Below are 24,295 nucleotides of genomic sequence, written 5' to 3'. Positions count from 1 at the left end.
AAATGGTGCAGAAAACTCTGAAATGGGCCAGATGTTCTTCTAGAAAAAACAGCAGTCCTGATAATGAGCTATGAAATACTCTAGTGGTAAATGAGAGAATGTCAGTATCTTAAGGGACAGCTCCCCCTCCACCAACTTTAAAAAGTGGACAAATTCAAACTTTAAAATGGTTTGGGGTGTGTGTGTGTGTGTGTGTGTGTGTGTGTGTGTAACATAGGCTTCAGTTAGCCAATTTTCCTCCAAGGAATTAATGAAGAAAACCATTCTGTTTCTTTGAAGCCTGAAGCCAAAGAGAAATAGAAGACAATCAAGAATTACTAGCATAATAAATATGAAGACTGTACTGGCTTCTCCTCAAAATTCAGGAGGTTGAAATAAGTTAAAAGAAAGTCAGGATCTGGGTCCCATTTAAAGAAAGATAATAGAAAACTATTTAGATTGGCACCCCAGTGTTATTAACAGCTGTTTTTGGAAGAGAGCTAAAAAGGAAGGCTTGACATAGCTAAAAATATTCTAATGAAATTAATCTGAATATCCAAGTTTATTTACTAATTTGTCATTGAACTTTTGAATTTGGACCTTCTCCCTTAAAAACTGACCTTTCAGTCATGCATGGTGGCACACACCTGTAATCACTGTGAGCAGGGTGACTGAGGTTAGTGGATAACTCAAGCTCAAGACATCTGTTCTTCAGTTGATTGACCTGTAAGTCTGGCACCAATATGGTGAGATCCTGGGAGTGGGGGGCAGGGTGGGAAGGAGGCATCCTCCAAGGTTGTGTAAGAAGGGGTGAACTAGCTCAGGTTGGAAACAGTGGATGTCAATGCTCCCATGCTGATCAGTAGTGGGGTCAGGGTACATGATTAACTGATGCGCTTCCAGCCTGTGAAAGATAGAGAGACCTAGTGTCCAAAAACAACAACAACAACAACAACAATGATGATGATGATTTATTAATAACCCTTCCCCATAGAAGGAGCCCATCTCCTTCAAGAGAAAAAAAAAGTCAAAGACCCAGAAGGCCAAAATGTCATGTTGAAGCATGACCAGAAACACACAAAAAAGGAAGAAAATTCAAATATCTTGCACCTTCTGAAGAGTCACGATACATTAGCTTCATAGGCAGCTTTAAGAATGACATCATCAAATTTTCCCTCACCACTGAGTCATCTGTGAAGAAAATTAAAGATAACAACATACTAGTATTCATCATAAATGCCAAGGTCAACAAGGATCACATCAAGTAGGTTATAAAATAAGCTGTATGATATCAATATGGCCAAGGTCAATGCATCAATCTGGCCCAATAAAGAGAAGACCTATGTCCAGTTTGCCCAGACAATATCCCTTTCGACATTGCCAATAAAACTGAACCAACTAAACTATGTCATACTAGCCTATTTCACATATAGTTCAGTTTTTTTCTACACACGCATTAAAAATAAAAACAGCAAAAATGAATTTCTTTTTACTGCTATTCTCAAAAGCAAGCAAGCTATCAGTAAAATCATTCATCCCTTAGACTAAGGTGTTATCCTGACCATTTTGCAGTAGGTCCCAAGAATTTGTCTTGGTCATGTCACAAGAGCAAAAACAAAAGTATGGGGGAAATAAAGCTACACTTAGTACAACAAAACATTTCAGAGTGAACATTAATTCCTTGGAAATTGGCATACACACACACACACACACACACACACATATATATACATACACACATATGTATATGTGTGTGTGTGTGTGTATAGATATAGATATAGATATATATATATATAAAATCTCCCAAATATCTTTACTGATCCAACCACCAGGCTTCAAGGGAGCCCAGGAACCCTCTAGTTAAATATGGACAGTTTCAGACAATGACAGGTTCCCTAAAGCTAGGACAATTCCCCAAAATTAATACCTTTACATTTCAGAGACTCCAGGTCCTTTCAGCACATGCATAAAAACTTCCCACTTGGTAACCTGGTGCCCAAAGCCTCTCAGACTAAAGTAACTGCTTTCACTCCTCCAACATATCATATGGTTATCCAGGCTTGCAGTCTAAGATTCTGTTGGACTTTGGTATCTTTGGACTCATGCGTACTCTTAAAGCTTATATAAAGAAACACATGCACATTCTCTGCCTTTTGCTCCCTCTCTAGACCAGTCGGTGCCTGGCAAAAGTATCTCCAGTCATCATAACAGAATATTCCTTCTCTTTCTCTAAAGTTGCAAAAAACAATTACCAAGCATCTTCATTATAAATATCACCACGAAAGTCAGAAAGTTAGAGGAATTGAAATTTCCCCTTTTCTGACAGCTGCCTAGGACTCCTCCATAGATGGAGAGGGGGGGGGGTTGGGGTGGAGGGGGATGGTTTGACTAGCAGGGGGAGAAAACCACTTCTACCTTGGTGGACAAAGAAGAATCAGGAAGAAGTTATTCATTGAACTAAGATCCTTCACTACTACAGGGTCTGGAGATCATCCTTCCAACGTATACCTGTTTTAGCCTTGTCCTAAGTTTATAATATGGCTGCCTCCATCCTCTCCTACTACTGTTCATTGTTCCATTCCACACCCATGCAACACTTTGTTGGCCCCCACATGTATTTCTTCTCCAACCCTCCACCATCTTCCACAGAATTCTAGCAAAGTTCAAGTGTAACATAGTAACTAGCATTCCCAAGAACCAGGGAAGTTTACTTAACTATCAGGCATGTCCCTGATTACTCCAAAGATTTCAAGGTAATATCTCTTTGGGTGGGGCTAATCACAAATCACACAAACTTTTTCTGCTACTTCCTTCTATAATCTATGTGCCATCCAAATAAGACTACCAGCTTATCCATTTACTCAATTCTACACATCACACCTTTATACATTGGTATAGGACAATCCTGGGAGAGGAAACTCTCTACAAACGCTGCTCATCATCTTCTCCAGAATTATAGAGAATTGTCCATGTTGCAGAAAGATTAAGTGACTTTTTACACAACCTCTTAAAGCTGGTATATATCAGAAATAAGACTTGAACACAGTTTCTTGCCTTCAAGGCCAATCTATCCACTATTCTCCACACCAAGCAGAGTAGGTTAATGAATGTGCATTGAATCGAATTAATTTCATTCATATCAACATCAATAATCAATAATCCATTGAATTGAATTAATTTATTGAATGTGCATTGAATTGAATTAATTGCTATGAATTTCTTTTTGCCAATAGCAAAAGACTATACTACTAAGCTTTTAGAATTAAAATTCTGTGCATACAATTTCTTATTGACACTAAGATCCAAGAAAGAACAGTCATTTAGTATTGTGAAGCTTTCAAATAAAGAGCAAAAGTATCCCACACCAATTATATAACTAGTAAATTTTCCAGGTGTGTCCTAAAATTCTCATTAATGTTCTCCTTTCCTTTCACAAAACACTTTTAAGAATTCTGATTATTTACCCTTGTATCTTCTCTCTATCAGATCAAATTATTTCAACTCAGTTAAACAAGAATTGATTTACTTTTATATGTATACCGGGGGCTAGGGGCTAGAATTATTCCTAAAATTAGAAGCATTAATTTAGACCCTGCTCTACTAGCAAGTAAACACTACATTTCCTTCAAGAACATACTGAGATTCCCTCTTCCATAATCTCTTCCCTGACTAGCTCTATTCCACATGGATCCTTCCTTTTCTTTGAATATATTTATCACTTAAACACACAGTTTGTAACACCCTATCTCACACTTACTTATATGTGTTATTTGCATCTGTTTTCTAGTTATATTGTCTCTCCAACTTGATTTTAAATTCTAGGGCAACAATTAAGTTTTCTCCACAGCAATTAGTACAGTAGTGGGCAAATACCATAAGACCATATATAAAGAAGAACTGCACAGGGCTTTTACAGCCATCTAGTCCAAGAATCTCATTTTGTAGCTGAGGAAACTGAGTTTCAGTGAGGCTTAGTGACTTACCTACCTCACCGAGTTGTTGTAAGCATCAAATGAGATAACATATGCAAAGCCTTTTATGAACCTTAAATTGTTATATCAATACAAGGTAATATTATCTATTATCAGAAGTACAGATCAAACATGCATTTATTAAGTGCTTACTATATGGTCCTTGCTCACAAACAACTCACATTCTAATTGGGAGGGACACCATGCAAACAACTCTGTGTGTGTGTGTGTGTGTGTGTGTGTATGTATACATACATACATACACAGTGGAGGGATATATTAAAGTGTAGGGACTGGGGTAGCAGTAGAAAATCAAAGGTCTACTAGAGAAGGCCAGATGTGATCTGTGTCTTGGAAGAAGAGAAGATAGAAGTTTGAGGTAAGGAGGGAGCACATTCCAAACCTGAGGGAATGCCAAACTAAGGGAGTAGATATTCAGGAGATAGAGTTTCACAAGTGAGGACTGTGTAGCTGAATTGCAGATTTTGTGGAGGAGTATAAAGCACGTGAAGCTTGAAATGGTAAAAAAAAAAAAAGGGTGGGGAGGGGAGAGAAGGTTGATTGTGAAGGGATTTAAATACCAAACAGAGGACTTTTATATTTGATCTTGGAGAGGCAATAGGAAATTAGAGTTTACTGAAGTAATAGGGAGCCAATGAAGTTTATTGATGAGGAGAGGTTTGACACTATCGGATACCCCTGTCTTAGGAAAATCAATTTGACAGCTGAGTGGGTGAATTAGACTGGGGAGAGACAAGTGTCAGAGATAACATTTAGATGGCTACTGAAACAGTTTAAGTGAGATTCCTATAAAAGGGTTGTGGTTGTACAAGCAGAGAAAAAAGAAATATACAAGAGATATTATAAAGGAAAAAGTGATAAGATTTGACAACAGATTGGATATATGGAGTGAATAAGAGTGACACTGAGGTTAGAAGCCTGGGTGACTGGACGGACAATGGTGCTCTCAATATGGAATATATATATATGGAATATGGGAAGAGAGGAGGGCTTGTGACAGGAGGGAGAATCATGAGTTCTTTCTTGGATATATTGAATTTAACATACTTATGGGACATTCTTGACAGATCAAAAGGAAATTGTTAATATGGGACTGTAGCCCAGGAAAGAGATTAGCACTGGATATAAAGATCTGAAAATTATTTGCATGGAGGTGATAGCTGAACAAAAGCGAACTGATGTAATCACCACACCACATAGTTTAGAGGGAAAAAAGAAGCAGGAACAGGAAGAAGCGTTTAAGGGATCAGTAGGCTATGATGTGAAGATCCAGCAAAGGAGATTTTAAAAGAGCAATAAGACAGAAGAATGAGCAAAGAGATATGTCACAAAAACCTAGAAAAGAGAAAATCATTTACTTGTCAAAAACCACACAGAGTTTAAGAGTGAAGATTGAGAAAAAGGCCCTTACCAGGTAATTACCAGGTAAATATTAACTTCAGAATGAGTATTCTTACTTGAAGCCATATCATCATAAGTGGGACTTGAACTCAGGTCTTTTGACTCCAAAACCAAAGGTCCTAAACAATATGTTAAACTGCCAGCTATTCACAGAACACTGGATCTGGAGTCAGAAGACCTGGGTTAGAATCTCACCTCTGTCTCTTGCTGCCCATGCGACCTTGAGCAAATGTCTTCACTTCTCTGGTCTGCAGTTTCCTCATCTGAAAATTAGAGTTGGACAAAAGACAACCTTTAAGATACTTTGTGATCCTATATAGGGTTTACATAAAAATAGACTCATCTTTCTAAGCATCAAAATTTAAATAAAACAACAAATTGGGCTGTTTATGGTGGTGGGTGGTAACATTAAAAAATCTAAAGTGTGAAATTCTACAATAATGCATCCATATAAACTAAACTTACTTAAAACCAATCTGATCAAAACTTCTGTCCTCTGCTAATTTGCGTTTCTACCTTAAACCAAATCATACCTGCGCAAATCACAGAGCAGGAAATTAATGGGAATGAAGTAATTTCCTTCCTTCCATAACTCTCACCAGAAATTTTGCAGCATTGGTAATTACTTTGCCAAAGGTGGGTCAGAGAGGAAAATGTTGTTACACAGTTACAGACAGATTACACAACTACATTTGTTCAAGCATTAGTCAGAAGGGAAAACAGAATAAAGAGTGTAGATGGCTCAAAGTGATCTATCAACACTATTGGGAGTTCATACCCATCACAGAGTGTTATCTTCATATAGAAAGAACAGAACATTAAATCAAAGGAGGAGCAAAAAACTGATTATTTACAAATATGGGGAAGATGGCACATTGGACATTCTAGAAGAAAGACCTATGGAATTTAAGTAAAAACAAATAATTTAAGAGAAACAAGATGCAAAAAAATGTATTTCAGTTGTCTAAGTGCTCCTCGATTAAAAAAAACCTAAGAATTTAAATTACAGATTTTTAGGAAAAAAACCACTAGGTTTTTCAAAAAGACCTCTATAGGCTGTCTCAAATTAGAATTTTTTTTTGATACTTGAACTATCCTCCTTTCTTCTGCACACTTTTTTGTAGGTAAGTATGTCAATTTTAGAATATTAGAAAGCAAGAATACTCTTATGCTTAAAAAAACCCCCAACATTATGAGAAAATGTGTCAGCAATCTCTGTTAAAAAAAAAAACAGAGAGAGAAATAACCTTCTATATCCTCACCATTAAATGGATCCTGAATGATAATTATTTTAGATGGTCAGTACATATTCTTTATCCTAATACAGGAGATAACCGCAGGTTCCTGGGTAAACAAGAGCCAAGATGCATCAACTTTATTGTTATTGCTGCCCATTTGACAGGAGAGCATACCAAATGAATCACTATCAGTTATTCAAATGGGAACAAAAAGCTGTTAATCAGTTGGCTAATTATACTAAAATGTGAAATAAGATTCCCAACTGGGAGGGACTTTCCCACCATGATTCTTATCTCCTAAAATGCAAACTATTTGTTTCTGGATTCATTTTCGACATTTGAATCCTTATCAGAAGGTCAATCAGCCACAGGTGACTCCTGACCTTTGAACTCTTTTAGGTCCCACTAGCTGTCTGATGTAATGCATATTCATAGGAAAGGAAGAAACTGGTTTCCTGACATTGTCATCTTCCTTTTAACTGCATTCCTTCCTTAGAAATGAGATAACAACTGAAATCCGGACAGTGGAAACATATCACTCACGCACACACACACATACATACATATACACACACTCAGAATGAACACAGTGACTTAATGCATTACTTTCCACAGAAAGTCCCTCAGGATTTTAAGTGTAGTGTTTGTCCATCAAAAAAAAAAAACAACAGGAGAATCAAAGGGTTACTCATTTTGACCATTTACGTGGTCAAAAAAATTGATCAATATTCCTATACATAACTATTTGGTTTTTTTATCAGAACGCCCCAATCTTCTTACCTCTCAGAGGAAAGATTATCCATTCAGAGGTAAAGGATCCACCTTGCATCTGCAGAATATTGTAACCAGCCTGTGTAAACCTAAAATGGAAGGGGATCCAGGAGTTTATATAAAGTAGTGAGAAGAGTTCTCCCTATACATAAGTGAAAGAGATTATTGTATATACTGCTCTGCTGCTGAATAGCTCCAGGGGAATCATGTCAGGGCATTCTGGGGTAAAAGAGTGCTCACACATCACGTCTTTTCATTCACTTAACAAACATTTATTAAACACCTGCAGTATACAAAACAGGCCTGGGGGGAGGAGGGAATACAGATATTTGATGAGATACAGCTCATTCTATAAAGTAGCCTAGATTTTAGGAGGAGAAATAAAACACTATAAGGGAAATTAGTCCTTTATAAATGCATAAAATAATATAAACAAAACCATAGATAAGGGTTTTAAGCAGGGAATCATTTTGACTGGAAAGGAGGAGGATGTGGATCAGGAAAGGCTTAGTGGAGGTAACTGTACTTGAGATAGGATTTAAAAAGGTGGAATTTTTTTTTAAAGGGGTAGGGGTGGAAGAGGATGTATTTAAGGAATTAGGAACTGAATAAGCAAAGATATGGAGTCAGCAAATCAGGACATAAATGGGAATTGACAAGTAGCCTGCTTTGGCTGGAGTGTAGAATAAGTGGCTAGAGGTAATATGAAATATAGCTGGAAAAGTAATGTGGTGCTCTATTATAGAGCGAACCTTAATGGAATAGGAAACTTGAACTTCCTTCTCCTTATTTTCTCTCTTCCCTCCCTCCCTCCCTCTGTTCCTTGCTTCCTTTTCCTTCTTTCCTTCCTTTCTTTCTCCTTCCCGTCTTTCTTTCCCCCTTTCCTTCCTATTGGCATTAGAAAGTTTTAAACAATATCACTGTTAGACTAAACTGTTTAGAGTAGGGGGCAATGTTGGCCAGTTCTTTCTTCCAGGAAATGTGAACCCAAACAAAGAAGACAATCCCAAAGGTCAACAACACAGTTCGTTTTTTTTTTCCCCTCAGTGTCTGAAATGGAATGTACATCTAGGTCTCCATTAATGCAAATAATGAATCCCATGAAGTGGCTGCAAGCATTCAAATTTATAATTATGTAAAATAGTGTAATTTGTCCAAGCCAGTGGTGTGCTAGCTAATGGCTAGCAATAACACTTTTAAGTTTAATCTACATTATTAACATTTTCTTCATGACTTTTTAAAATTTATGCAACCAACAAAACATAGCAATTCCTAATTTTAACATTTGCCAATTTCCAAGGTATTGACATTCACTCTGAAAATTTAACAATTGGCTATCTCAAGGAATAAGCTGGTATGAGCTGGCTCCAGCACAACCCTAGTTCCAGCCACTATTGAAATATGCACATTAAAATAATTCAACTACTTCACAGGATTCATTATTTATACTAATTGAGAACCAGCTATTTAAGTTACTCAAACTGATTGAACAAATTCCTTAGTCTTACACAAGAATTACAATATTTCAAAAGAACTGTAATCTCATTCTTGTGGCTACTCTACTTACTCATATCATAACTTCTCTGTTTAGATGATTTTCTGAGTTTTTTGAACAAAAAATTTTATCACAGGATGGCTAACCTTATTGTAATATGCCTCTGCAAATTTAGGCTGGTCCTCAGTGTTCTCTCTCTCTCTCTCTCTCTCTCTCTCTCTCTCTCTCTCTCTCTCTCTCTCTCTCTCTCCCTATCTATCTCTCTGTCCCTCTCTTTTCCTCTCTCTCTTATGCACACACACGCACACACACCCACACAAACACACACCCACACACGTGCACTAAACTCATGGACTTCTTCGTTTTACCCAGGACCTGTCAGAGTTGATATACTACAGGAATAGCCTTTAAGAGTTAAGGGTCTATGAATCATGATGAGCTAGCAGAGGACTTTAGTGGATGACTCAAACATTGTAATTATTTTAATAATTAAAAGATAAAATGAATAAAAAGAATGTTTGACTTTATACATTTACGTAGGATACTAGGTAGACCTTGGGAGTCCACAGAACTTCTAGTATTACTTTGGTTTAAAACTATACTATTCTATACAGTTGGGAACTTCAATTGACTCTCATTTAATGCCTTGAGTATGTAAAAAAAAATTAAGTATCTGGATGTGAAAAAATACTTTCTTCTTAAGTTTTAGATGCTTGTTGTAGCTCTTTTACAAACAAACAAACAAACAATAACTTATCCTGGCCCAACTGTTTTAGATTTAAATTTGGATTCTGGAAGAAAAGTGATGAAACTATCAATCCTTTTTGACTCAAGGATTCCACATAAGCTGCAAGGAAGGCAAAAAAAAAGGCAAAAAAAGAAAGAAAAACAACGTCCAATATATTCCAAAATATTCATATCAGCACTCTTTATACTAGTAAAGAACTGGGTGGAAGCCATTGACTGGGGAATGACTGAAGATACAACGGAATATTATTGTGCAGTAAGTGGTGATAAATACAATACATTTAGAGAAATGGAACAATTTATATGAAATTATGTAGATAGAACAAAATAAGCAGAAATGAGAAGTGTGTGTGTGTGTGTGTGTGTGTGTGTGTGTGTGTGTGTAAAATGACTATAACAATATAAAGCAGAAGATCCCAAAAGGAAGGCAAAATATGAGTAGACAAACAAACCATTGAAGGTTTTGGAAAACAACTGGATCCCCCAGATCTCCTAGATAAATGACTAACTCTGTTTAACGACTGTAAGCATGGAACTGGTAAGTGAAGTCTACGTTGTTTCTCATGGAAAAGAGCTGGTTAGAGGGATGCTGGTGAATATTTAACAAGTGACTCTCTGTAGGAAAAAAAAATGTACCCAAAGCAAACATTTAAGTTTAGTCTGCATTGTTAGCACTGCCTACATCATTTTCTTAAATCCAGATAACCAACAAAATAATAAACCAAGCTTTAATTTGTAGTATTTGCTGATTTCCAATATGTAAATTGTCATATTAAAAATTTAACAATCATCTTCCTCCAGCTGGTACAATGTTCCAGCATACCACTGAAGTAAGGACATTATGAAAACAGAATTTTATATGCATTTTCAAACATGGTCAATGTTTCCTATAATCTTTTTTTTTTTTTGATATAAGGGAGTGTTCAGTATTGGAGGTAGATTTGAAATTGCTATTATTTAAAGACGTCATCAATTTTTAAGAGAAAGAATTCTTAAAAGTTGCTTTATTTATGTCCTGGAACATTTAAACAAACATCTTAAGAGAATAACGGTAGATTCTTCTGTAATACAGAATCATTTTAGTAACATATTCTCTTTACCTTATTGTTTGGCACCTGCTCTGTGACTGAGGTTATAGATCATTTGTGTTGAATGATTATTCATCAAATAAATAAATGGAAAGCAACATTTTCCCCTGGAATTTTATTACATGATTTCATTGCTAGATGTGAATATTTTATCTAACTTTTGAAATATTGCATAATGGAAGTTATTCTTTTTTTTTTGCCATTTTGACATATTTCCATCACTTTGTCTTTTCTCATGCCTTTCTTCTTAACTAGACTGCCCTCTAATCCCAATTCACTTGTCAAAATCCTACCCTTTCTTCAGAGTCTAGCTTAAGTCAGATTTTTTTCCATGAAACTTTCCTTGATTATTTAGTTCATAAGTAGAGATGTTCCTACTCTCATACTTACAAAATCTCACTTTTAATTTTTCAGTGTGAGCATTTACACCTCAGAAATTCAAAATTGGTAAAATTAGAGCTTCATTTATTGTTTTGTTGATTATCTAGACTGAAAAATGTGTCAATATGCAGTTTGAACTTGAAGGTTTGTGCAAATACCTACACACACACACACACACACACACACACCTGATAGTTAAACTTTCATCAGTATACTCCTATATCACTCTATAAGCCTTCATTGAGCTCAAGAAGAAGTCAGTAGAAGCTTCACTCAGGGAATGAAGTCAGAACCACATGGGAGGTCTGAGGTTCATAATAATAACCTACATTTATAAAGTGCTTTAAGGTTTGAAAGCTGTTTTACATCAATTATCTTATTTGAGACTCACAACACCCCTGCTCGTAAGTGATCTCTGCCTCATCTAAGAATATCTTTATGGCAAAAAGTACAGTGGTACTGGGACTTCACAGATTTTAGAATAAAGCATACACAACATTCTCTTCAGAAAAACTCTCCGTCTTTCTATTCCATTAATGACCACACTGGTTTTCTTAGTCATGGATCAGAAATGCCCAATCTTCATGTAGCATGTATTAATGCTTATTGGGTGAATATAAAATCAGTTAAAAAAATAAAATTATTATTATTTAGTGAAGAAATTTAAGACAACTTACAAAGAAAGAGGTCCATTTGCATTTACGATTTTCATCAAGGGTCTAAAACCTCATCCAGGAATTAATTCAAACTAGATTTCTTTGGACATATATAAATATATATATATAATGCATATGACAGTTATATAGGAATAGAGATAGGGACTGGAGCTGTGATTTCATTGCTGTAAGGAATTCCCTTATGAGGACACTCCCTCTACCAAAGCAGGCCTTCGCTTTCATTGCAACTTAAAGTCTTAGAGAATTAACTAGAGCACTGAGAGGTTAAGTGACTTGCCCAGGTTCACACAGCCAGTTAAGGTTAGAGGCAATATGTTTCTCCTGGCTTCAACGTCACCTCTCTATCGACTACACCACTTCATTATATTAGGTAGTTTGTTCAATATAAATAAAAGGCATAATTGAATATCTTCATTTAAGAAGTACTTATTTGAAATAACTTCTTAGATTAGAGAGAGAGAGAGAGAGAGAGAGAGAGAGAGAGAGAGAGAGAGCACAGATATGTAGTGTCTAAAAGGAATAGAATACTATTATCATTTTTATGCAACTCCTGAGAGTGGCAAAAGTTGTAATCCTTAATCTCAATCATTTGAGCTCTCCCAGTAAACAGAAATTGGTTAATTAAACTTGTATGCACTTAATTATATGCATTAAAATATGCCCAGCAAACAAATGAATCAATGTGGAAAATTGGCCTTTCAGTTCTCTCGGGATAAATTTTCACTTCAGGTTCATGCACTAGGGGAAACCAGGTTTAGCAACCACTGGTAGAATTTAAATGTTAGTTTCTGAAGCTGATCCTATAAGGGTGAATTGTTTAAATAACCGCATTTGTAATTTCAAGTACTCTCATTTAAGACGTAGAGCCCATTTAAGAGGGAATTATTTTTTTTCTTTTTTAAAGTTTGTTTTTGTTCTCAAAATGTTTTATGAGAATATGCACAGATAAATAGCGAAATGTAATGGATTCCAAATATGAACTGTATGTGAAATTTTTCAGAGTTTAGTCATGATTGTTTTATATTCCTGTACTACCTGATGCAAGTGAGCTAGTAGAGTCTAATAATCTCAATTATTTTGGAATGAATGATTTTTCCCCCCTGTGGCTAGACCAATACATATAATTCAGTAAGTCCACATATAATCTTTTGGGTCAAATGTACTGAAACAGCATTTCTTTGAAACTGAATTGAAGGATAGGAGGAAATGAAGATTTCCTGGTCAAGAGCTTTTCTTTCTAGCTTCACAGTAAAATCAAACAACTGGACATATTTCACAATGGGAAACATAAATATTCTTCATTGTTTTCTTTCCCAAATCACTTCTTCAGTGTTAAATGTTTCTTGAGAAACGTGGCGGGGGAAAGGTATATAAACTACGACTTTCCTAAATTCCATTTATTATTTAAAGAAAGCTTTTTTTTCCCCTTTTTAGGTAGGGGAACAAAAGAGCCAAGAAATTAACTTAACTCCTGTTTCTTGTTTTACTTCAGCTTTACTCCTTCCTTCATTCATTCATTCTTCTTGAAAGATTTAGAATGTTCAGTAACACCTGCTGGGATGGGAACGTCACTTTGAGCTTCCCCAGCTTCCCCGTAATCGTGCCCTATGTGTGCTTGCAGTGCCACAGTTCAGTACTCTATCACTCTTCCTGACCATTGGCCAGTTATGTCTGGCCTCTAAAGTGTAGCCACATTGAAGAACTGTCTTTGTGCCTACTGTGGCAAGACCTGGAGACTTGATGTTCTGTGCAGTTGTGACTCTTCATCAGTCTAATGGGTTTGAGAATAGAATCATTGTCCTCCCAGCACAGACGGTCAACAGACTACTGTGAACCAGAGTTGAGAAAAGGCTGGAATTAATTTAATTGCTAAATACCCACCATTCTAGGTTTGTTATCTCTCAGGACCTGTATATAGCACATAAAATAGTGAGGTAAAACACAGCCAACTTAGGGCACATTATTTAGGAAGCCATCAAGTCCTTTTATTAATTTTTTTTTATTTGTACCTTTCAACTTTTCATGGCAAAGCTAACACATTGGAGGGGGGGGGTATGGATTTATGTGTGAAACTATAGTAAAGGTTTAGCCCTGGAAAATGTGGGTAGTTGCGACTTAAGAACAAGCTGCTGTGTCTCTTGGAACAACAAAGGCAGGAGGATTAAAGCAGTCAGTGAAGATGAAAGTTTAGAAAAATCTGTTGGGGAAAAAAACAGCTTGAGAGAAGAAATTCCTAAATAAGTCAAACAGAGATTATTCAGCATCCCCCCCCCTTTACTCTTGTTTTGTTGATGCTTATTTAGCAACAGGTTTATGAGATTCTGTTATATTTTATCATGTCAGATCTTCTATCCTAAACAGGGAATTAAAAGGAAAAGCAGGTTCATGACCTTTCTGTGGCTTTCCCAACATCATTTAGCATTGTTGTCACAAGAAAAACACTTAATAAGTTGAGAACATTTTCCAGCAAAAATATACTGAACAGGGAGGAAACCCATGTGGAACTACTTAGTACCTTCTCCTTCACTGAACTAGTCTGTGCATTCACAGAGAACTTAGGACGCATTTCCTTGTTACATACACACATTAAAAAAAATTTTTTTTGGTTCAACAATGCCAAAAAATGAAAACTCTAAGTCTGAGAATTGTGCTGACAGTCAGCTGTCATTCATTGTCCTTTATTCTGACAACCTCAGGCATTCAGCCATGGATTCATGGGTTTTTTCCCTTTCTCTTCATTTTTAAAGGGATTGGGGGATGGGTGAGTTTATCAGAGGATTCAGCCCTGAATAGACTTTTGTTTTCTTCTTTCATTTGCCTCCTGACTGTGTCCAATGCACTGTGTCTCTCATGCAGTCTCACTCTTTAGAGAGCCTTGGCTAGGCTGGCTAGTTAGTATTCAGATACAAGCCAAAGAAGAGAAAATTCTTCTCTCTGGCTTGCTGAGACTGCAAATAAGCAATTAGACTAAAAGCAATGTATTGGGGGGGGGGCGGAGAAAGGCCATCACAGACTTTGTTGTTGACTGGGACCTGCCAACATAACTTTAACATTTTAAGAACTTCATTGCAGAAAGAAATGCAGAGTTGCTTAGAGGAACATAAGTTAGTTAATGCACTCACATAGTATTTGTTTGCGACATTTCTGCTGTGTAATGTACTTTGTGAACTGTGGGATTTTCCATTTAATCTTGTTTACTTATTGTAATGAGAAACAAATGGGTGAAATTAGCAATGGTGATAGAAAATGCAACCTTTTATTGTCCCACATGTTATGAAAACATTTTCTAGAATGGCATCCTACTCCCGTTTCATTTGAGCTGCTTTGAAAGATTATAACGAAAGGCCGAAGATTGCAAACCGTTTTATGTCTAGCCATACAAACCCACAGTTAACTCTGTTGCATTGTTACATGATAGAGTTGGTTTGAAACAATGAAACCCAGCCATTGGCTAGGGTATCAGTACAAGAGAGTTGGGCTAGGATTCTACACTCCCCCATCTTTAATGCTGACCTTCTGTGTTGAGCCCAGAAGCTGATGCTGTCCTCCCCAGCATTCAGATGTACACACTCCCCTAGTGAAGCTGGGACTGTCAGATTTCTTCCTTGCAAAGGCCCAAGCTCCACTGAACCTTCAAACCCACACAATTGAATGGGAGGTAGTGAATATCCTGGTCCTACTGCTGAGGTCTTGATTTGATAAATGAAACTGTTCCCCATCCCTCCCCCAACCCTCCAAGTTTCTCAAAGTTGAGATTCACTGGCCTGATGAATTTATTTTTACATACTCTAAAGCAGGATAGAGAAAGGAATCTGGATTATTGACATTCTTTACCGGAACTACAGTAGACTGGAGTTAGCAGAAAAAACTGCTAATCACCACAGTTTTAGTGTTGGAAGCAATTTGCCTATAATTAGTAAGTTGATAAATACCAAGAAAATGGGTGCTAAAATGAACAACTCTTGTGCTGAGAGACATTTGACTCCACATTACACTCTGCATTTTTATATATGCAGCATTCCATTTGGTGACAAAGAGAGACAACTTCAGTGGCAGCTGAGGCACTCTAATCTGTCTTCTGAAAGGAAGCAGACATACATCTTAATATAACAACTTTCCTTAAAAACTCTGTTTTTGCAAAGAGTTTGCAATACACAGTCACAGAAAAGAAATACATATTGCCATAAAAAAAGTTCACCCACAGAAGTTGTTTTACGTAGGATTGGGGAGACGGGCATTTTTATGTAAATAGACATGGTATGTTTAACCAGGGCTAGTGTTATTTATGCCTTTTTGTTTCTTTGTTGATATAGCACATGCATATTTCTTTGCAGGATTTCGCTTTTTCTTCTTGTGATGTGAAATGGATATTCCACTAAATGATTCCATTCCATATTACAGAATCAAATCTGATCACTTTTGTTTACTGGAAACAAAGGACCATGCACAGATATATTTTTAAAAGAATGACTCATATTTCATTAATTAAAGACAGCTTTATTCTTGTTTAAATGTAAAATGTTATGTATCATATGGATATGTGGAGAAAAAAGATACTGACTATGGAAAAGATTCTAAAGTCATTTTAGGCATATTCGAAACTATAAATGAAGGGATGGGTGGCTTTATCTGTGTGTATTCTGAAATTCTGGCTCTTTCATACTTAATCTATCAGAAAATGTGAAACCATAATAAATCCAGATGATGAGATCAGATGAACAAAAGATGTGATTCCACAGAAGAAATTCTGAGTGTGTAGGCACAGAATTTCTGGGAGCTCTCCTAGCATTTTCTATAAACTAGAAAGACTGTGGATGGGTAGATTTTACATCTTTCTAGTGGTTTTCTAATGGTAACTGGTGTTTGTAGACATAATTTCTGTGGGTATAAGCCTTCAAAACTAACAGTTCCAGTGAAAATAGCAGTGCTCTTATCTACAGCTACTATACAGGCAAATTTATTAGCTCTTGTTGTTATCAGAGCTTTCCCAGTATCTCCATACCACACTAAAAGCTATAGAGCATGCTGTAAATGGATTGGGTTTCTTATTCTTTATCAGGTATCTCCCATGTAACTTTTATAATGTATTCTTGCATTTTAATACATTTCACCAAGATGGGTTTTTTTCTTTTAATAGTATGCCCATGGTATTCCCAAGCTCTGAATCATATGGAAAGAAATCACTGCAGTCAAATTATGAAAGTAAATGCATTTTTCTTCCCTTCATCAGGGCATTCTACAGTGGGTGGTGAAATATTTAAGCCTTTTCAAAGTAATGTAAACTATCCCAAATATGCAATGGGAAGAAGAAGAGGCTGCAATTCATTATTTCAAGTAATGAATTGACAAGAAAGGGAACATTTTAAAGTTCCAAGTGGATAGCTTTGTTTTCTTTGTGTAGTAATATCAAAGATTCCATGCAATGAATGTTTTGCTTATTGAAGATATGATGATTTCTTTGATCAACACACGATTTTTTTTTCCCTTTAAAACTCAATGACTTTTATGAAAGTATGTGTTGCAGTGAATTACTTTCCACAATAGTCACTATATTTTCTTCCTCTTTTCCCTCTTCATTCTCATTCTGATTCAAATTTGGAGTTCAATTAATTGGAAATAGGCATTTTTACTATTGATGAAAAGACAGGGGCATGGTGGATTATATAGATGTAAAAATACATATTGTTCTGCAATGTCAGTGAATTACAGAGATAAAGTAAATGTCAAGTGGGTTTTTTTTCTGTTTATATGGAAAAATAATTCCCAGGATCTCTTTTACAAGGTAAAGAAAATAATTGGGAAGAGAAATTGAAACAAAAAAACTGAAAATACTCCAATTATATGGTTTTAACAATTCATGCTGCCATTTTGGAATGGATTGTTCCTTGTGATTTTTTTTTTCTTTCAACCTCTGACATTTCTCAAAAGAAAGAATAAATATTTGGTTATTGCTAGATCACTTATCAATGTGAAATCCTTTTATTTTCCATGTAAAGCTACTTCTCCTTGAAAGGTACAAGAGTTCCTTACACATGCCACACTACCTCAACCTTTTTGTCATTCAAAAGTAATGCTGACACATGCAAGAAGTGATAGATAGCATTAGTGTAATAAAAGAGTTAACTCAAACCCAAGCACACACATATATCAGTGTATTTGGAAAATCCTGACCTAAGCACCTGTACAAGATTTTATTAGTAAAATTTGAAGAAAAAGAAATGGAGGTAGACTCTTGGAATGGTTTATAAAATTGCTGACTTATTGATGTATGTTTGTGATACAATACAATTATTGGATCTTAGTTTCATTCCTATTTGTAATAGAGGAATTTTCTTCTGTGTCTGGTTAGAGGTTACTGGGCACTTCGTGTCAGGGCTCAGACCAAGCTTGTCAAGGATACAAGAATGTGCCAAACATGATTAATGGCTAGAGAAGCAAAACAGTTTTTTGATATCAGACAAACTCTTTCAAGTTGTCCTTCATTCCTAGCTCACAAGGTTAACATATATACAAATTTCATTTTTTTCCTAAAGCAAAAATCCCATTTCACATGAAAGATTTAGAATCATAGCTAAATAACCACTTTTCATTAAGCATTGAAGTTGAATGTTTCTCATATACGCTCAGGCAAAAATAAACCTTATGCAATTGTTTTGTCATTTTTTTTCCCCTGATGAGGGGCGATTTCCTAGAACCTGGTGATTTATAATGTTGAGATAGGGCTAATTACAATCCTTTAATAGAAGATTTCTTCCAAGTGAGCCTTTGGTCAACCCCAAATGATTAGAAACTTGGAATTGCTAGCTCCATTATTCTGAAAAATTTCTTCTTTTTTCCAGGTGTTTATTTCTGTTTTTAAAAAATGTGAAGCAGTAGTAAGAAAGATTTTCACAATAGTTGAAAAAGAGGAAAAGAAATAATTGTACATTATTCATTACCATTTTTTTTTCTGTCCACAATCAACTACACAGAGAACAGTTCAATTAGGATCCACAGTTACTTTTAATGAAGGTTGTTATAGAATAAGTGGAAACAGATGTTACCTATGATCCACCACAAGGGACAGCAGCAGACGCAGATATCTCTCCCTTCTATTGACTGCTCCTGATCTTCACTGAATGTTTCAGTAGTGTTTTTAGAACAACCATGCACATTTCTATCCCAAATGATTTATTCTTGGTATTCCCAAGGGACAATCCCAGAGTTGATTTCAACCAAAAGAAACAATCAAATGCATTCATTTTGGCATATACTTTATTATGGTTGGGTTGGTAGTGCCTAATTGTCCTCTCGTATGCTGCCCTATTTTACCAGCTACAGCATGAATTCATTCCAGTCCTATCCTTAAAAGTTTGAAACCCCCTAGTGACAGGAATATTAATGTGCCAACACTGTCATATCTATTTCAGCTCATACATATGCAATGTCTTTGTTTTCAAAGATTTATGTCAGACTTTGCTGAAGTGAGGTATTCTACCATTTTAGATAATAGCATGCCAAAGTGATGTTATCAGCCACATCCAGTACTCACTCAAGCAAGCGGGAGGAGTATCCACTCCTTCATAGTTTAAACACATAGAAAATGTTATTTATCCTTATTTGATGAGGAAATCTTGCAGGGAGAAATGGTGTATTTTTAGGAGAAGATTATGGTCATCCTGTGTATTATCTTTTAATTAAGAATGGATGATTTGTGCCCACTCTGCTGTAGCAAACGTTCTCCTGCTAATGCAGTTTAAAAAGACTTACTTTATTTAATTACAGCTAATCACCAGATTAAAATGTGGAATTGTCTTTGATCTGGTAGATAGATAGATAGATAGATAGATAGATAGATAGATAGATAGATAGATAGATAGACAGATATGAAATCCCTGTGGCAGATAGTATCTTCTCAGACTGTTTTTGCTTTAGTCACCACACCTCTCCAACCCCCTACTCCCAAAGATTACAGCTTAAATAAAGTTTGTTTTATTATTTTCCTTGTTCCTATAAATTGATGGCATTAATATAAGTGTTGATAGAGCACTAGACCAGGAATCAGGAAGACAAGTTCATATCTGACCTAAGACATTTACTTGCTGTGTGATCTTGAGCAAGTCACTTAACCTCTGCCTCATTTTCCTCATCTACAAAATGGGGATTATAAGAGCATTTACCTCTCTGGACTTTTGTGAGGATCAAATGAGATATTTTATTTTTAAAGTCTTTGTAAATGTTAAAGTGCTATATAAATATATACATGTGTACATGTGTCATGATATATCATATATTTCTGTAAAACTTGAAAGAAAGTTCAACTTGGTTTAATAGGAAAATTAATATGAAAATCAGGAACTGTACTAAAATTTGTCTAGGTAGAATGACTGAGCACTTTCACCAAGGTGCCCCCTTGGACTGAGGTCTTGGGCTTTTTTTTTTTAATTTCATTATTTTTTTATTTTCAGTCTTAGTTTGAACTGCCTTCTTCCCTTAAATTGTGCTCCTCATTCACCCAGTCCCATTAGATTCCAGAGTCTGATACCCTTTCTGGTCCTGTCCTTTGCATCAAAAAAAAAAAATCTGATTTGGAAACTATTCTGAGCTAGGTTTGCCTCTTCATATCATGATGAGTTTTCCCCCAAAGGAATTCTCATCCAGTGGAATCCATTGTAATATTTATTTTTTATGCACAATTTACCTTTTTCTAATAGTACAGGTTCATGCTAAGGATTAATTGAGATAGTTAGACTGATGTAATTGATGTTTTGTTTTGTTTTAAGCTCAGGGACACTATTCTGCTTTTCCAAAGACTACTTTCTCTCTCTTTTCTGTCTGTCTGTGCAGTAACCTTTAAGCTGTGTAATGTAGCAGATGCCTGTTTGTTTGACATAAGGGACCACAGGGGGGCAAGGTTCTTCTAGATCAGTGAAAGACAGAACAGAAGCAGCTCGAGGCAGAGCAGAGGTTGGGAGAGGGCAGCAGAGACCAGTGTAAAGCAGGAGAGGGCACTAGTAAACTGACCTATTTCAACCATAACTGTGGTTATCAAGACAACTTAGAACAAAGCAGCTGATTTTATATTTGAAAAACACATAAGCCTAGCCAAAGGAAAAAAAAAGTCTAAACTAACTTCTCTGAATGAAAAAAAAAACAACAACCAACTTCTCTAAATGGAAAAGGTGGAGAGGAGGGAATGGTAAATCTTTCTCTGTAGAAACTTATAATTAGCTGACCTTGGAATTTTTAAAATCATAAAACACCCCTCCTCAGAAAAGAATTCTGACAAAAAAAAAAGAAGAAAACAAATTGAAAGGTGAAAGGCTATAGATAACCCCAGGCTTCCAAATTATTACATTCTTCTTGCCTTCATAACTCACCTGGTTACACATTTCTTTTTCTCCCAATTCATAGAGCACAGTGTGAAATGAATGACACATAGAAGTAGGAAAGGTCTGTGAGCAAAAAGACTTGTTTCAGAATTTAAAACTTTTCTGCATTCCTGACGTTGGTCCAGGCTTTTTTCTTCTTCTTTTGGTTACAAAGGGCTAAAGTTTTTCAGGCCTTGGGTCTAGTTTCAGGAAGATTACTACAAAATCAGCCCGCACATGTTTCTATCTTTTGTTTAGGCTTCCATTTTCATAGACTAAGGAAAGCACCTCTCCTCTGCTTGAATTGTATATTTAAGAATCATGCCTTTGTTGCCCATTTAATGCTTGACCCCTCTGACTTCAGTGCACATGCCACTTTATCCAGAACTATCAACATTCCCACTTTTTTTTACAGTATTTATTTAATCTTACAAAGTGATTAAGCTTGGAGGAAGTTATTCCAAAGAGTTTTTTTTTCTGTTAAATAAAAGAAAAAAAGAAAGAAACATTAAACATTAAGCAGCAGGAGAAGTGAAACTGAGTTTGTGGTTAGTTGCCTTAATATGTTAAACATCTGCAGTTTTGTCTCTCCATCGGGATGCATAGTTGTGCTGAAGTCACATCCTGATAACATCTGCACATTAGTGATAGCTTTTGCTTTATTCTTTATGGTCTGCTGATGAGAGATTCTTTAGCATCCCCTCAGTCATCAAGACCCCAGTTGGATTTCTTTGCTTCTGACAGCCTTAAAGGTGGTTTCATTTACAGTTGCTAAAATGTCACAATATAGGAAGATATTTTCAGTTCGATGTTTCATCCTTTCCTTTTTTTACCCGGATGCTAGTTTTAGCTTTTCAAATGAATGTCGATCTGGAAATAGATTTCCCATGAAATATATTTTGTCTGATTTTTGAAACACCATGTCTGCGGCAAAAGACACCAAAAGGAAAAAAAAAGTTTTCAAGGAGGAACAGCACCTCTGTGCCCCTCACATTGCAACAACAGCTGCAATCCTATGAAAAGGCGAGCTTGTTTAACATCATGTAACACCGAGTGAAGTGAATATTTTAAAGGTCAGGTATTGACTGGCTCTGAACTGCTTGTGTTTCCCTAATGACCCCAATTACATCCAAGCTGAATAAGAAGTCAATAAATGATGGCATTAACATATGTAGAAAAACGTGTTTATTTTACATTTCCAAGACAATTGGCAATCACCTCTTTGGTTTTAGAAAGAGTTGGGACCAGAGAAGTAGTGGGAAATACTGGAGAAGCCTAGGCCTGTGTGGAGGTTTCAGGTTGACTGTGTGGTACTAAAAAACAAAACTCAATCACAAAACAGATATATCTCCAAGCTTTCATTCATGGAAATGATCTAAGGGAACTCCAAAGGACTATTTATATTGCAATATGTATAATCCTCAGTATAACTAGTGAATAGTTAACAAAAATATATGAAAGAACTTTAAGGGGCTAATCTTGCCTTAAATACAATTATTCAATTGAGATGGGTTTTATCTTTTTATTCTTTCATTATTTTAAGTGGAGATTCCATTTTTCTTTTGTATTTGCACAAAGACAAAACTGTTTCTACTTGTCAACAAAGAGCTGAGTCACAGAATTATGGGCGTGGAGAAGTTACCTTACCATTGTATTCTTTGAATGATAGAAGTAAGAAGTCAGAGATTTACCAAGATATCTCCTTTATTTAGGAACCCAAGATCTACAGTCTTCATCAACCTATAAGACCTGTTCTATCTCCCAAATCATTAAGTATAGAACTGGAATTTTGTTCAGTTGTTTTTCAGTCATGTTCAATTCTTAGTAACCCGATTTGAGTTTTGTTTTGTTTTGTTTTGTTTTTCTTTGTTCTGTTTTTGTTTTTTGTTTCTTGGGGGTTTTTTGTTTGTTATGCTTTTTGCAAAGATGCTGGAGTAGTTTGTCATTTGCTTCTCCAGATCATTTTACAGGTGAGGAAACTGAGGCAAACAGCATTAAGTGATTTGCCAAGGGCGGCACAGCATAAGTGTCTGAGGCCAGATTTGAGCTCAGAAAGATGAATCTTCCTGACTCTAAGCCCAACGTTCTATCCACCACACACTTACCTGCTCTAGAACTAACAGCATATCTCTTCATTTGGATGGGAACTCTGAAATATCATAGAAGAAAATATCAGGAAAAGACAAAGAACTGAGAAATAAAAACAAAAATAGCTGGGGGACATTCTATATAGGCAAAATATACCCCTAAGTTATTTATTAAAAACTACAGAGACTGCTTCTGAATGCTATTTTAAGTGCATCAGGCCAGGATAATAGGATCATAGGTTTAAAATTGAACAGGATCTTAGTTCAACCCCCTAAGACAAAGAAACTGGGGCCTGGAGAGTGAAATATGATAACAAGAACATCGTGTTAGCAGAATCTGAGGATATAAACCCTTTATAATAAGGTTGGAATTGTTTTTAAAAAATTTTTAAATTACATGATCATGTTTGATTAATTTAATTTACCCCAATGACTTCCAATCAAGTTCTTAAAGACCCACCACACTGGAGATGTGTTTTGCTTGGCAGATACAGGAATAATAGATAAAAGTTGGAAACAGGAAGGTTTTAATTTAAGATGGGGAAAAAGTTCCTAACATAACTGCCTAAAAGTAGAATGGGCCATTTCAAATGATATCATGTTTCTCATTTTAATTGTATTTGAGAAGATTCCATCACATATATTTATTGTGGATGTTGCAAGAATAATTCCTACATAAGAATGGATTGGACTAGATAACCCCTAAGGTACCTTCTAACTCTAACATTTAATGAATCTTCTTTAGGGCTTCAGATGAGTAGTTGAAAATGACTACTACTACTAATAATAATAATAACAAACCCTCTCCCTGCACAGCTTCTTTCCCTTCCACAGTTGTACTTAATGATGGGTCACTCCAGGCAAAATGTTTTTTTTTTAATATTGGTTCTTAGACTTACATGTACTCATGCTAAATGAAGGGAGCAGAATCAGGAGAACATTGTACACAGTAACAGCAACATTGTTCAGTGATCAATTATGATTGACTTAGCTCTTCCCAGCAATACAATGATTCAAGACAATTCCAAAGACCTAATTCCAAAATTCAAGACAATTCCAAAAGATGTAAAATGCTATCCACATCCCAAG

General features: G+C 35.9%; 1 long non-coding RNA gene across 2 annotated transcripts in view; it reads right to left on the bottom strand.

Annotated features, from left to right (window-relative positions):
- Positions 1–955: 955 nt before the first annotated feature.
- LOC110223093 (uncharacterized) overlaps positions 956–24,295 on the bottom strand; it is a 74,797-nt gene continuing 51,457 nt past the window's right edge. The window contains exons 2-4 of one of the 2 annotated variants that reach the window (XR_002328588.2): positions 7,391–7,470; positions 5,568–5,635; positions 956–1,170 (exon numbers count right to left, since the gene is read on the bottom strand). This is a non-coding gene — a long non-coding RNA (uncharacterized LOC110223093). Of the gene's footprint in view, positions 1,171–5,567; positions 5,636–5,837; positions 5,890–7,390; positions 7,471–24,295 lie in introns of those variants that run through there. The other variant, XR_013485683.1, reaches the window with a different exon arrangement.

Source organism: Phascolarctos cinereus, unplaced genomic scaffold, assembly GCF_003287225.1.
Source record: "Phascolarctos cinereus isolate Bilbo 61053 unplaced genomic scaffold, phaCin_HiC Scaffold_4;HRSCAF=312, whole genome shotgun sequence".
In the NCBI taxonomy this organism is placed as follows: domain Eukaryota; kingdom Metazoa; phylum Chordata; class Mammalia; order Diprotodontia; family Phascolarctidae; genus Phascolarctos; species Phascolarctos cinereus.
This window is presented reverse-complemented; position numbering and strand designations above follow the sequence as displayed.